At 39.8% G+C, this 13,540-nt stretch overlaps 2 pseudogenes; both read left to right on the plus strand.

Annotated features, from left to right (window-relative positions):
- Nucleotides 1-552: 552 nt before the first annotated feature.
- LOC115693616 (12-oxophytodienoate reductase 3-like) lies at nt 553-3,053 on the plus strand (annotated as a pseudogene).
- A 7,883-nt stretch (nt 3,054-10,936) lies between these two features.
- On the plus strand, nt 10,937-13,239 carry LOC130137921 (12-oxophytodienoate reductase 3-like; annotated as a pseudogene).
- The last annotated feature ends 301 nt before the right edge of the window (nt 13,240-13,540 follow it).

Genomic DNA, 13,540 nt, shown 5'->3' on the forward strand with positions numbered 1-13,540 from the left:
CTAAACTCAATTTCAGTACTTCCTTTGTCTAAAGAGAAGGCGATTGCAACTTGTTGAAAAAACATGTCAACAAGGTGGTCGCATGTCGCGGAATGTGAGGTCGACCGTACGAGAAAAAGTATTTTTTTGGGGGTGATTTTTTAACTTGTTTTGGAGGATTTGTCTCTGCATTCTCTCCTTTCCTTTTGTGCGAATCAATGCATGTGAATTGCATTTTGTCATTGCAAGTGGTGACGGTCCCTATGGTCCTTGTCCATGGTGCGAAATATGACACGTGACACGTATGTGATCGTCGTACGGTGAATATTTGTGGCCCGGTGAGATGGGGTGTCAATTGCTATAAAGTCATTAATTCATGGGCACTTCAATTTGAATGATGTTTTGGAAAAAAAGTACCTCACTTGAGGGATTCTTTTGAAATTTCCCCAGCATGTGTTTTTTAATAAAATTAATTGATTGCGTCAAAGTCAATCATCCTACCTTCCAAGGACGAGGATCTTCCGTGCCTATATAAATAGAGCCATCTACCCATCATCAACGCCTTTTCTGGCTTTCATAAACGCGATTCTCTTAAATCTATCGGTCTCTTCATCTGTTTTTCCCGAACCAAAAAATAGCAATGACAGACCTCTTCAGTGCGTACAAGATGGGAAAATTCAACCTCTCACACAGGTGGGTATTGGTACTCTCCATCTGATAGTAGTTGCTCTTGCTCTCCGTTTTCGATTCTTAATGGGTCATATGAGACTGAAACCGAGTCATGTTTGGCGTGGCGGCACAGGATGGTGCTCGCGCCTTTGACAAGATGCCGAGCCTTGAATGGAGTGCCACAGCCGGCACTCGCCGAGTACTACGGACAGCGGTCGACGGAGGGTGGTCTTCTCATCAGTGAAGCCACAACCATCGCTCAAGAGGGAATTGGGTACTTTTCACGTTTTTGCTTCTTCTTTTTCAATTAACTTTCAGATTGTAATCGGTTATTTTATACCATATATATACCCTGATAACATGAAAGATTATGGTAGATCATAATTTTCTCCTTTATACTTAAACCTTAGAACGTCCTGTAGATTATTGTTAGAAAAATTGAGACTAAATGAAATTATTTTGTTAAGAGTTTGGAATAGAGTCAAATGAAGATGAACAGGCTGATCGGTTTGGTTTGGTTCAAACCTAGTTTCAGTTTAAGATCTAATTAACTATTCAATAATGACCTAAATAAATTAAAATGTTTGTTTATTCTATTAACGTTGTTTCTAGCTAGGTGAATCGCCTGATTAACATGTCCGAGCTATATTAATGCCAAATGAGTATAGGTATCCACATGTTCCTGGAATTTACACCGAAGAACAAATCGAAGCATGGAAGAAAGTGGTGGATGCTGTTCATGCCAAGGGTGGTCTAATCTTCTGTCAACTATGGCACGCGGGTCGGGCATCCCATAAAAGTAATTTCTTTAATTTTTCACTGTATACGAAGTTTCTCTCTCGAATTGATCCATTTTTCTGCGTTGGCATCCTGAAAATTAGAGTTATATTATTGCTTGGTCATAATTTATTTCTAGTTTGTTAGTATATCAGCCTGGTGGGGGTGCACCAATTTCGTCAACCAACCGGTCCATATCGGAGAAGTGGAAAATACTCATGATTTGATGGAACCAAAGACAATTTCTCCAAACCTCGAGCCCTGGAAACATGTGAAATTCCGAAGGTTGTCGAGCAGTTTCGTCAGGCAGCCATAAACTCCATCCGAGCAGGTTAGGCTACGAAATTTCTCGTCTTAATTCGCCCATTTTAATTTTGATAACACATGATATTCAAATTTTTTAACTTACGTAATGTTTGCGTTCACGTGCATCAGATAAGGATTCAAACAGAAGTTACATCTAACAGGGTCAAATGGTTACAAGAAAGTGATTTGATTGGCGAATTGAAAATTGCAACAAGAAAGTGACTTGATGCACTTAATTAAGACCAAAACGAGAATTTGTCCCATAGTCAGGATTGATTATTTGACTCAATAAACATGTGGATTCTTTGGATACTATTGTGAGAAATGTCCAATCTAAATGTTTAAGTATTTAAATGAAGGAGATTTTATGTATCCAAGGCACTGTATAACCACAGTCAAATAATGTGAAATTTTACTATATTAATGTTTGGCACACCTAAAGCAGACTTGCACTCGCCAAGTTGTCATGATCACATTGATAGCTTCACAAAGCTCCCATCCGATCTGATCATAACCCTGCGCCTATTAGGCATTGCCTAGTCCATCTATAGAAGTATTTTGGGCAGTCTTGACCTATATGGATCTGAGCGAATCATAATGTTCTAACGTTTTATAAGTTGGTAACATGGTGTTCATTTGACATCAATGTTGGATAAACGTTAGGTTTCGATGGGATCGAGCTCCATGCAGCACATGGCTATCTCATCGATCAATTCTTGAAGGACGGAGTCAACGATAGGACAGATGAATATGGTGGTTCCATTGAAAATAGGTGCAGATTCTTGATGGAGATCATTCAAGCGGTAGTTGCTGTCATTGGTAGCGATCGAGTTGCGGTTAGAATTTCGCCTATGTCCAATGATGTCGATGCCATGGATTCTGATCCACTCAACCTAGGACTCACAGTGATAAAAAAACTCAACACATTCCAAGCTGATATGGGATTGAAACTCACTTATCTCCATGTAACTCAACCGCGAGTCATGCCATCTCCTGAACAAATTGGTACAGAAGATGAAGAAGCCAAGTTCATGCAGACTTTAAGAAGAGCTTATCAAGGTACATTTATGTCAGCTGGCGGGTTCACTCGAGAGCTAGGGATGAAGGCTATGACCGACGGTGATGCGGATTTGATATCGTACGGTCGAATTTTCATTTCTAATCCTGATTTAGTATATAGGTTCAAGATTAATGCACCATTAAATAAGTATGTTCGAGAGACCTTTTATACTCATAACCCTGTTGTTGGATACACGGACTATCCTTTTCTCAACCAAGAAGGTAATGACAAGAACTCTCACATGACAAAAGTGTATTCTTGAGAGAATTAGATCTGTATTACGTGTTTGAATAAGGGGAGCAAGTATTTGGTGTATTTCATGCATGCTTGAATTGGTGGAAATTGGTGAATGAAATAAGGGCATTTATTTTGTTATTTACACTTCTTTTTATATTGTATATTGTGCAAAAAATCTAGAGTGAGCATTTCAACTTCATACAAAAATGCTACATCTGGATTCGTTAATTTCTTTGGAACTGCGTTTCCTCCATTTCCTTCTTCCTCCGGTTGGTCCTCAGACTAGGGGTTTATAGATTTGCATATCACCCATATGCTAGCTGAACTAAAAGTAACACGGGTGCTGTTGATATCCGTAACTCATCAATCAGAAGATCTTTGTATGACCCCTTTTGATTTTGGTCCTGTGATATGCCTTGGTACTTCAAATGGATGAACTGCGTTCTCCTCTAATAAAGTCTTTGATTGATAGGTCGTGAGTACGAACATTACCCACATGTAAATTTAACCAAAAATAAGGGTAGATGATATCAATTTTTGCAATCCATCAATAAAAAATTGGATGTCAAATGTTTCCTTTAATCAGAGGTGGAGGAAAACAAGATGAGATGTAGTTCTTTTCCTTGATGAAGTAAATAATAAATATATTTTGGGTTAGGAAACAATTTTGGATGGAAATAGGCGGAAGAGGAACTAAAATTTCATTTAATTCTCACTCAAACTTATTTGAGAAAAGTAAGTGGTCTAATCTACTGGCCAAGTTTTTTTTTTTTGGGTCAAAAAATGGCCAAGCTTGTTTTACTAGGAACTAGAAGAGTGGAATGGCAAACATGCCTAATTCATGTTCATTATAATGTTTGGTAACTTGGAATAAGAATGAATCGAAATGGACATCGGAAATGGAAAAAAAGGCCGCTTTACCATGTTTTCTTTGATGTGGGGAGAGGTGAGAATGAATAAGAAGGAATTAATAAAAGAAGGAAATTCAATATCAAAATCACTAGGCAGAGGGGATTCCCGTCTTTGCCGCCATAACCATATTTCTAATTATGAAAACCTTGTATTCCAATTCAAGGTGTTACCATACATGATAATTCCAATTTTATTTTCCATTCATGATTGCCAATTCCTTTCAATTCCTTTTAATTCACTTAATTTGTTTCATTCCAATTAACTAAATGGGAGATAAAAATATTTTAAAAAAAATGTCATGTCATTCTCTAAGAAATTCGAACTTAAACTTTTGGAACAATTGATAGCACAAACAGCATAAGATTATATTAGAGTTAGGAGGTCTTATGTTGAGTTTTTCACAGTTCTTCCTCATCAATTTCCTTCATTTTACGTCTCACCAATCTTCACTTATGGAGCAATCCTACAAAAGTTATGTCCAGTGCTTTTTAAACTCTATAGTTTTTTTTTTCTATCTTACTTTAACTCTCAACTCACTCTTAGACTTTTGCTCTATCTCTTGCAGGGCGTGGAAGTCGAAACCCACATCTGAAACTATACGTCCCCACCCCTAGCCTACCTTTTCACCCCTAGCCCTCCATGAAAAGGTGGGGATTCGAACTCCCCACCTCCCCCTTCCTAAATAGGAAGGTTGGCCACTGGAACTCTCTAGTTAATAGATAAATAAGTTCTACGACAACAATTCCCACAAAAATTCTTGATCATCATCATGTACATTACCTTTATTCAGATATCTAATGTCTGGCCACTTGTATGTGATGATGATCCATTCTTGACACATCAACTAGTTCCTAAGTTGTAGGAGCTGAGGCTAAAGAATTTCGCGGCTTCTCTTTTATACATTAACAGGCTACGTTAATAGACAAAAATGCACCGACTTTTAAATCATCCAAAAGATTTTAAGCACTTCACCATGCTTAGAGTTTTGTGGCTAGTTTCAAATAAAAAAATAGTTCTGTAGTTAGTAGGAAATTAAGCTGTGAAAGGGGGTCCACATCAAGCTTATAGGAATTACGATGGGCCCCAGAAAATTGGGAAATAATCTGAAATATGGGAGAAAATATTGGATTTTTGGTTAAAAGATAAAAGGGGTTTCGGTTTCTTTTTTAGGGGTGTCATAGGCTAAGGAACAAGCTTACTAACTAGTAATTTTGGATCCATAACTCCATCCAAAATCGATTGTTATATAATAAATTTAAGGAAAGTATATAAGTCTAATCCTTTCATAACGAGGAGATCCAGGAGGAGCCCATAACTTGAACTCTTAGATAAACTAGTTGAATCTACCGTCAATCAAAAACTTAAATCATTAAATTATGGATTAACTAACTACTATCAATTTCTTCTTATAGCTTTAGACATCCGGTGTAGAATTCTTTTTTCTTTCGATCCACTCACATGTGCAATCAACGTTCTACCACTCATATAGGAGTCTCTAGCATATTGGCTAGATGCCCCTCAATCCAAGTTTAGTATTCTTCAATGTCAGCAAATCTCAACTTGAATCTCCAATCATCGCTAGCCAACCAGTACAAATGTGCCTTTCACTCATGGTCTCCTCACATATATCGGATTCTTTGTTGAGTTCAATATACTGATATAGCATTGGGGGCTAGGAAGCACGGACACTCTCCGGGGGCCTCCGTGTCGTGTTGGACATGTGTTGGACACCGACACTAGTCGGAAACTCTTTTTATTATTATTTATTTATTTGTGGATTTGAATCAAATCAATTTAATTGAAATAATCACAAAAATCACAATTTATCATGTATATATAAAAATATACATATAATATATAACGTGTCCCAACGTGTTGAAATTTTCTATTTTTTGAGAAATGATGTGTCGGCGTGTCGTGTCGTGTCGAGTATCGGCGCTACTTAAGTTGGGGGCCCACTAGTCAACCTTAGACTCTGATACCACTATTTAGGAAAGCACCACAAAAGTCTAATACCTTGTGTTCGTAAAAATCAATATGCAAGTATGCCAAAAGAGATGTTCACAAAAATCGAAGTGCGCAAAGGTGATCTGAACTTCAGACAACTAGAGGGTGACCGAGATCGTTCCACGGTTCCTCACACGAGCACAAAGTATGTTAATGGCTTTTTAGATGGGAGTAAATGAAACCACAAGAATCTATATGTGAGGAACGTACATTGCCCGGAATTGAGATTACATCGAAAGGAAATACTTGGAACTGAAATGACATCAAAACAAAATTATATGAAATGACAGTTCAAGAAATGAAAATTACAAGGAAAAGTGAAGATCGAGAATGAAGTTCAAGGGCATAGCCTAAGACTCCATCGACGAAGACGTCATCAACAGCAACGCTCTGCTTATGCGACTCAACCCTGTTCACCATATAGTCCCTGTCCTCATCCGTAGAGGCGGAGTGGTCTCCAAGCCGTTCCTCATTCTCGAGTACATCGACGAGACGTGGAAGCAAAGCCCTCTGCGCCCTCAAGATCTTTATGACAGAGCAATGGCTCGATTCCTGTGCTTCAGCAAAAGACGAGGTATATTTCTCTCTCCTTTTGGGTCCTCCGTTTCTAGATTTGTTGTTTTTTGAGGAAGAATGTTACGGAAGTTAAGCGATCAAATAATAAAATAAATAAAATAAAAAAATAAATCGAATATCAGATTTATGTCCACTAAGATAGCAGTATGAAATTCCACTATAAATCAAAGGATACAATGGAAATTACAACCATACTCGAGTTACTCAAACACTCTCAGTATTTTCCAAATTTCAATTACATCCGATAACTCACGCAGTGTTTAGCTCCACAATTCCTTACGAAATAATCTCTCAATCTCACTAAGAAATTGTACACAAATCTTACTACAAAATTTACTCGGATTAAATACTAAATTATTGATGTAATTGCACGAACGAAACCCACAGATAAATATTCACTGTCAGGTACTCGTGAACGGCGCTTCGAAATTTCTCTATTTCTCGGACATGAATATATAACGAAGACCACGCTGTGACCACCCTTCTCAATCTAACCAAAAGAATAATATATATACCAGAGAAGTCCCCCACGCCTAGTCAAAATGGGAAATAAAATCCAACTAAAACTCGTTTTCTTTTCTTCTTTTCACTGACACAATTTGGACTTTCAATTCTTGAGTGCAACTCCAACGCACATCAGGAAATTAAATTTCCGTATAACTCCTTTTTCCTGTTTTGCTAGGAATCCTTGTCCAACGTGGATTCTTTGACACCGAAACAAAGAATTTGATTTCCATAACATATATTTGGGTGTCCATAAAAAATGCAATTCGGAATATTCAGATCTCCACTAATAATAATTAATCTCAGGTTGAGTTTCGTCTATCGGACTCAAACTCGAGACATATTATAATAAAGAAAAAAGAAATGGGGTCTTGATTTTCTTGATAGATCATGTGAAAAATTGTCTAGTTTGGCTGGGCAATTTCCTGGTAGACCTAACTGATGATTGAGCATTTCTCCATCTATCCGTCCAGAAAGGAACGAAGCCCAGCGTCAGAAACTGCACCTGTTCTTTTCTCGGTGCGGAGAGTAGCTCGCTTGCCTTTGTTTTCGTTAGAGTTTGGATTGTAGTTAAGATTCACCGGCTGAGTATGGATTGTAGTAGTGTGATTTCTGCCTTAATCTGTTTCTACATGGGACAAAAGCTACCAAAAATCCTAAATTATGCTCCTTGTGCCGCATTTTCCTATTTTTTTCTGTGACACCATCATTCCTAAAGTTGTACTTGTGTAACACATTTATCTTCTGTCAATTAGGATAATTAAAAATCTGCCTATATGGACACCAAAAAGCAAATAGTTTTGACATGGCGTCATGTGGCTTAAGTGAAATAAAAACAACATTATTTTTAGGGGTGAGTATGATTTCAGTTTCTACCTTGGAACCTGAGAATCTAACCGATAGGAACTCATAGGTTCCAGGTTCCAAGGTATGTGTGGTAGGTTCCAGGTTCCAAAAATTGGGGAATCTGTTTTGACGGATAGGTTCTAAGTTCTAGGTAGGCGGAACTTGAAACTTGGAACCCGAAACCTAAACAAGCTTTTTTTTTTTTTTTTCTATATCTTCACGTGATCCTATGGTGTTTCAAGGCATTAGATGATGAGTGTATAATCTGAAACCATTAATCAGAGCTTTCATTTTATGACTTGTTAATGTTTCATATTCTTCGTGTATCTAAATATAAGTTATGGTCAGTGGATCATAGCAGCAAGTGGTGGTCATTAAATGTGATGATTTATTGCGATTATTCAATTAATAATACAGATGGAACCTGGGTAGACCCCGACACCTACCTGGAACTTGTGATAGGGTAGGTTCCAAATTCCAAAAAATGAGGAACCTATTCTCATGGGTAGGTTCCAGGTGGAACCTATAGGGAACTTGAAACCATTCATCCCTAGTATCGATTTAAGTAATGACTTATCGTTTTAGTTGTATTTATTTGAACCGTAATGCCAGGAAAATTAGTCTTTTGTATTTTCTTTGGTAAATGACAAGCTTGTTCAGTATTATTACATTCATTTTCGTTTCGTTTAACTAAAAATGAAATAAAAAAAAACATGTTAGACCTTAGAACCTACCCTAGAACAGGTTTCAAGTTCCGATGGCTAGGTTTCAAGTTCCAAAAAATGAGGAACCTATATCCAAGGGTAAGTTCCAGATTTCAAGTGGAACCTATAAGGAATCTGGAACCGCTTACCCCTAGTTATTTAAGCTGAAAAATCATCAGACGGAATCTTGACGGAGGGTAAATATGTCACATAGGTACAAATTTGGGATTTTTTATGTCACAAGAAAATGTTTAGTGTAAATGTGTCACAATGAATATATTTTGGGATTTTTTATTTACAATGTGTCACAGTGAACATAGTTTGTGGCTTTTTCTCTTCTATATATGGCTTCACTAAGGGCCCGTTTGGGTCGGCTTTTCAAATGCAACTTGGGGGAATGCAAATACCTTTAGGTGAAAGCCACTTGGGGAAATGCAAGTGGTGTTTGGTAAAAAAAAATTTGTGAAGCTACTTTGGCCTGAGTAGTGTTTGGAAATTTTTTTTTTGCAAAGAGCTTTGGCAATTTTTATTCTTAATATTTCGGTTTTGCCCCTATTACTATTCATCTTCTTCACCGGCGAGGGTGGCCGGCGAGGTGGCCGGCGAGGGGCCGGCGAGGCCGGATCTGGCCGGCGAAGGCCCGGCGAGGGGCCGGCGAGGTCGCCTGACCTAGGCGACGGCCGCCTGGGGTTGGGCGACCGCCCAGGCGCCGTCGCCTGGGTCGGCGGTCGCCTGGAGTCGCGCGACCCAGGCGACCGTCGCCCGAGGTCGCGCGACCCGAGCGAGCGCCGCCTGGGTTGCGCGACTCCGGGCGAGCGCCGACCCAGGCGACGGCGCCTGGGCGGTCGCCCGACCCCAGGCGGCCGTCGCCTAGGTCAGGCGACCTCGCCGGCCCCTCGCCGGGCCTTCGCCGGCCAGATCCGGCCTCGCCGGCCCTTCGCCGGCCACCCTCGCCGGCCACGTGAAGAAGATGAACAGTGACAGGGCAAAACCGGAAAATTGAAATTTGAGTGATGGCAATTTGGGAAGAAAAAATAAGCTTAAGCATTCCAATGGCATTCTAAATGCTAGCTTTCAGCTTTCCAAATCCGGAAAGCCGAACCAAACGGTTCAGTATTTTGGGAAGGGGCTTTCGAGGCCGAAAGCCCCTTCCCAAAGCTGAACCAAACGGGGCCTAAGTCTTTGATTGTTCTTCGTTGCACCGATTTGCCGTGGAAGCTGAATAGTAATTTTTTTAAATTTTTACTTTTTAAAATTTTAAAATTTTAAAAATTCTAATGTAGCTCATATTGGATGCCAGTGTGCCACGTGTCTTCAAAAAGTAATGAAAAGTTATGTCAACAATTTCCATTAGCCAATCGGGATGAAGTTAACGGAAAGACTTAATTGCACAAATTTCATAAGTTTTAGTACTTAATAACACTTAGTAAACATTTACACTTTAACGACAAGTTTTATGATTTTTGGTGCACTTATCACTAATAATTTCTTTGATTGCTCCTTCATCTCAATACAACAAGACACCATATGTTGAAAAGATGCGGGAATTGGGCATGGGATCGGGGGTAAGGCCCTAACATCGTCAACTATCATCACCATATCATCCATAAAAATAGGTTGTAACTGATGAAGGCACGGGTTTGTCCGCACTCTCTCTGGACCTCTCCTTACCACTTTTCTGGTTCTCATGTTTCCTAGAGCCCGACTCGAGCAAAGACGAAGTTGCACGTGGACACTATTAATATCATCCCCCTTGAATTTTCCTACATGAGATGTCAATGGCGTAGTCCAAATTGAACTCTAACTACCGTCCACAGTTTTTGTTCTTCTCGTGCATAATCAAACAAACTATCACATGGCAGGTAAAATTCTAATCACGCAAAGTAGAAGTCAATGAGAGTTTTTCAACCAAGAAAGCAAAGAGAAAAATGTCATTATCATTATTATAATTGATATAACCCAACATATTATTATTTATCAAGGAAGCAGAGACCGATTGCTCTATGTGAACAGGAACCGACCGCCCACCGACTCATAACCGGTGATGGAATGTTGAACGGTTGACGTAAGAACCACGTCGGGCAAAGAGAATGTTCTATTCTTTAACGTCTTTAACACACTTTTTTTTTTTGAAGAAAGAGCAGGTTAAAGAAGGCCAAATTGCAATTCGACCTTCCCAACGTGCGACGACTCTGCGCTAAAAGTCATATGAAAAAAAAAATTGGTATGCGAAAACTGAATTACAACGAATCTTCCCAGTTTTTGCTGCAATGTTCAAATGGCAACAACAAACTACAAATACCGATGAGCCGTATAGATCAACCTCAAATCACACCATCTTCAAGTTTTCACCATCATACTTTGTTGTTCATTCTTACCAGAAATTTAAGCTACGCACGAGATGGCCGTGAACCTCTTCACTCCATGCCAGATGGGCAAGTTCGATCTCTCTCACAGGGTAGTGCTAGCGCCTATGATGAGATGCAGAGCGATCAATGAGATTCCGTTGCTGGCGCATGCAGAGTACTATGCCCAAAGATCGACCAAGGTGTTGGGGAGAACCGCCGCAACGATTCACCAAGAACCAAGCCAATCCTGGATCAATATCTCCCCCGAAACTAAACCGACCAAAATCAACTTAATTCCAACAACAACCCACAATATTCCAGCAATATAAGCTCACAATTATAAGGAGACAAATGCAATAACGAACAACACCAAGATTTAACGTGGAAACCCAATGAGGGAAAAATCACGGACCGCCCCACACATAAAACATCCACTAATCATCAAGAATAGTAAGATACATACTAATTTCCTCTCTAGTCACACACTAGAGGTATAACATCAACATTACAACATCATTCCATCACCACAAAGGTGAATTTACACAAATAAAAAGAGAAAAACTCTAACCGTGAATGGACAGTTTGAAGGAGATTCTCAACGAACGAAACCAATCAACTCGTAGCTCTCGGTCTCACGAATAATATACTAAAATTTGAGCCAATTCCGACAACGTTTGGCCTTCGAAATCGGACCGCCAAGATGTGCCCCTTTCTTGCTCTTCTCCCCTGCACTCTCGGTGAGACTCACTTTTCTTTTTCTCTCTCTTCTTCTGGGCACACGGACGAAGCTGCCCCTTTTCTTTTTGTTCTTTTCTATTTTGACTTTTGTTTCTTTTCTTTTTATTTGCTTTATGCAAGCTGGGCCCCACATAAGGTGGACCCAGTCAACACAAGGGTGGTTTTCTCATCACCGAAGGCACCCTCATCTCCAACACGGTCGCCAGGTATGTCCTCTTGTCCAAGATCAAGCTGTCTTCTATATATAGCGCAAAAAGGAATTAAAATTGTGTACATGCCGTTGTACATCTGAGCACTGCAAACTATTTATACGCTATTCATTGCTTGACAGCAAGTAATATGAACCTTGTTTTGGATCATAGGAAAATCATTAACTTTGAAAAATATAATGTTGTTAAACCAGGTTTCCAGGTACTCCTGGGATTTACACTGAAGAGCAAGTCGAAGCTTGGAAGAATGTGGTGGATGCTGTTCATTCCTAAGGCAGCATCATTTTCTGTCAACTTTGGTACGTTGGTCGTGCCACCAATCATGGTAACAATTTTTTTTTGCAGTTTTACTGTTTTCCTAATTAGGCAATGTTAGCTTGTTAAGTTTCACCTTCTATACTTGTTTCTGACAATATTGAAATATTATGGTGATTGTATTAGTTTATCAACCTGGTGGAGGCGCGCCGATTTCATCAACAAATCAATCTATCTCCGATAAATGGAGAATCATCATGCCCGACAATACTCTCGATGTTCCTCACAGACCAAGAGCCCTCCAAACATATGAAGTATGGCAAGTTATCGAGCAATATCGCCGAGCAGCTAAAAATGCCATTCGGGCAGGTTAGTCTAGGAATTATAATCATACCATGATGGATGCTAAACTTAGTTTTATTTACTTTGTTGCACATAAGTATTAATACTTAAATCAATTTCAACTTCAGGTTTCGATGGTGATGAGGTCCATGGAGCACATGGCTACCTCATTGATTAATTCCTAAAGGACTCGACCAATGATAGAACAGACGAATTTGGAGGATCAATCGAGAATAGATGCAGATTCTTGATGGAGATTGTCAAAGTGGTGACAAGAGAAGTTGGCACGGATCGAATGGGAGTTAGAATCTCGTCGGCAATTGACCACATGGATGCCATGGATTCCTATCCACTCAATCTTGGCCTAGCGGTCATCGAGAGACTGAACAAGTTTCAGAACGAGATAGGCTCCAAACTTGCCTATCTCCATGTGACTCAACCTCGATTCACGGCCCATGGCATGAAAAATTACGGCGAAGAAGAGGAGGACAAAGAAGCTCGATTTATGAGAACTTGGAGGAGAGCATATCAAGGTACTTTCATGTCGAGTGGTGGCTTCACGCGAGAGCTCGGGCTGAAGGCTTTGGCCGATGGAGATGCAGACTTGATATCATATGGTCGGCTCTTCATCTCTAACCCCGATTTGGTCTGCCGATTCAAAGTTGATGCACCATTGAATGGTTACAACAGAGAGACATTTTATACTCAAGATCCAGTTGTTGGTTACATAGATTACCCTTTTCTTGACTAGGAAAATGGGGAAGTGTCACACTTGTAACATTCTGAATTTTCGATCCTTTTCCCGGGATTTAAGAAATGAATATTTTGGCCAATGCACTTATAGTGAGATCTCACCCGGAAATGCACATTCACGGGATGCTAACCTTAGGGGTAAGGCCAGTACGGGATTGAGTTCGCACGACCAAAGAACTCGACCTTGGTTCGATCTTCGACCATATCGATTGACGAGGGAATGTTTTGGGCCAATAGAGACCGATCTATTTGATTGATCGTATCCAAGGGGAACTAGTGACAGACCCTCGCAATTATATGATAATCGAGGTCGCCTTG

This window comes from Syzygium oleosum, unplaced genomic scaffold, assembly GCF_021117445.2.
Source record: "Syzygium oleosum isolate NSW1041296 unplaced genomic scaffold, Sole_v2.1 Sole_v2.04, whole genome shotgun sequence".
NCBI classification, from domain to species: domain Eukaryota; kingdom Viridiplantae; phylum Streptophyta; class Magnoliopsida; order Myrtales; family Myrtaceae; genus Syzygium; species Syzygium oleosum.